Source organism: Neofelis nebulosa, chromosome 3 (assembly GCF_028018385.1).
Source record: "Neofelis nebulosa isolate mNeoNeb1 chromosome 3, mNeoNeb1.pri, whole genome shotgun sequence".
Taxonomy (NCBI): domain Eukaryota; kingdom Metazoa; phylum Chordata; class Mammalia; order Carnivora; family Felidae; genus Neofelis; species Neofelis nebulosa.
This window is the reverse complement of record NC_080784.1, coordinates 204,382,727-204,384,892: the sequence shown is the minus strand read 5'-3', so window position 1 is coordinate 204,384,892 and position 2,166 is coordinate 204,382,727.

The following is a 2,166-nucleotide window of genomic DNA, read 5'->3' as shown; positions in this document are numbered from 1 at the left end:
CCCCCCCCGCTCCACTGTGCAGAGAGCTGCCCCCCACCGCCCCCGGAGGAGGGCCCTACCAGCTCCCACAGGCAGGGCTGCTGGGCTGGCCCCGGAGACGACATTCTGTCTCCCTGCGTCTCACTGAATCCCAAGGTCCCCACTGCTCTGACATCCCCTCCCGTCTCACGGTGAGCACCGTCCACGGCAGGTGGACCCTGCGTTCAGCCTCCTCCGTGTGGGGGCTCTGTCCTAGGTTCTATCGAAAGAAAGAGGGTAGGAGCCACCAACGGGGTCCTCTGCCAGCCAGAAATGGGGAGCCTATCCTGTCCCCACCTGACCCTCCCACTGCCATGGCCCACCACCCACAGCCCTCCCCACACGCCTCAGGCCATCTCTCTCTTCGTCCCGGCCACCCCCACCCCCGCCTTGGGGCCCAGGCCTCAGCTCCTGGAGTGACTGAGGTGCCCAGCTGAGCTCTTGGCCTTCATGCCAGCTCTGGAGGGGGGGGGGGGGTCGCTTCTCCTCCAGACAGCTGGGGACAGCAGGAGCCTCACACAAGTGTCCTGCAGGAGGGATTGAGCCGCCACCAACATGCCCCGAGGTCCTGGGCAGGCTCTCTGCAAAGTGGGAAGAGGAGTCTGCCTGTCCACACGGTGCTCTGCACAGTGCCGGGCACACAGTGGGGCCAAATAAGTGATGAGCTTCAGAACCACTGGACACACGCAGGGTCGAGAGCCCTGAAGGCTGTAGGACTCCACGTCATGGCTATGGGCACACGCTCGCTCTGTGAACCGCAGTCTCCAGGCTGGACGGAGGACACGGAGACACCCACGGGCCCCACCCCCTGGTGCTGGGGTCGCACCTTTCCTCTCACTCGCCCCTCGGCCTTCTGAGATGGCACAGGCCGAGGGAGCGATGGGACTATGCTGATGTGCCGTGAGGGTCACGCCGGTGTTCAGCTGGGGTCGAGGCGCGGCCCAAATGGGATGCCTCCGCCAGCGTGGGGCAAACCTCACCCGGGTCCAGGACCCGAGAGCAAGGGGTCCACTGGCACCGCCGGGAGCAAGCGAGGAGCCCGCAGCGTTGCGGACAATCCTTCTGTTATGGGCGGGTTGTGCTCCCCCGGAAGTTACGTAGCGAATTCCTAACCTTCGGCATCTGTGAACGTGACTGTTCTTGGAGAAGGGGTCTTTCTAGAGGCGGTCAAACGAAAATGAGGCCATTAGGGTGGCCCTGTTCCAATGTGACTGGTGTCCCTACAAACGGGAAATCTGGACAGAAAGGCAGACAGGCGTAGAAGGTGAAGGCACAGGGAGAGGCCGGCTGGCGACGAGCCGAGCACGCAGGCCCGGAGGCATCGCTCCCTCGTGGCCTCTGACGGAACCGACCCTGTGTCCACACCTGGATCTCGGGTGGCCAGCACTGGGAGACGACAAACCTCTGAGGCTCGAGCCCCAGCCTGTGGGGTTTTGTTACACAGCCCCAGCTGACAGGCACACTCCTTGCTGGCATTCTCTGATTGGTCTCATGCCTCCCTGTCTGATCGATCCTAGGACCCACACACCCACTGGACAACAGAGAGGCAGACCAGGAGGGGTCCTGGGGGAAGGCTGGGGCCTGGGGTGGGGGGCTGTCTCTGGCCCTGAGTTGGTAGCATCTTAAGCATGAGGAAGGGGCCAAGGGAGACGTTTCTTCCTGGAGTCAAGGCCCCATCAAGGCCAAGTGTGACCCTTGGGTGATGCTGAGGCTCTTGCCAGCTCTCCGGCCCTTGCGGCCTCGGCCTGTCCTTGAGGTCACCTGCCGCCCACACCCACTTCTCCCAGCCAGGCCCCCCTGACCTTGTCCTTAGCATCCCACCGCCACAGCCTCCCAGACACGCAGGCCTCAGCCACAGGACCCAGCGTGTCCGCTCCCGCTTGGCTGGCCCCGCGCCACCCGCCCCACGTGTGACCTTGGCGGGTCGCATCCCCCACCCGGCGTCCGTATCCCCATCTGTAACGTGAGGGCCCTTCTCGCACCAAGGCCTCAGGGTCCAGCCCCAGTCTTGGCCGCCTGTGGGACCGCAGGGGCACCAGCCCCCGGGGCCATCGAGGTGGATGAGGCCAGGGTGGCCCTCCCCCGGCCGGGTCCCCTGCTTCCCCTCGGTAGGCGCCTCTCACACAGGGCTTCTCGTCACAGCGAAGG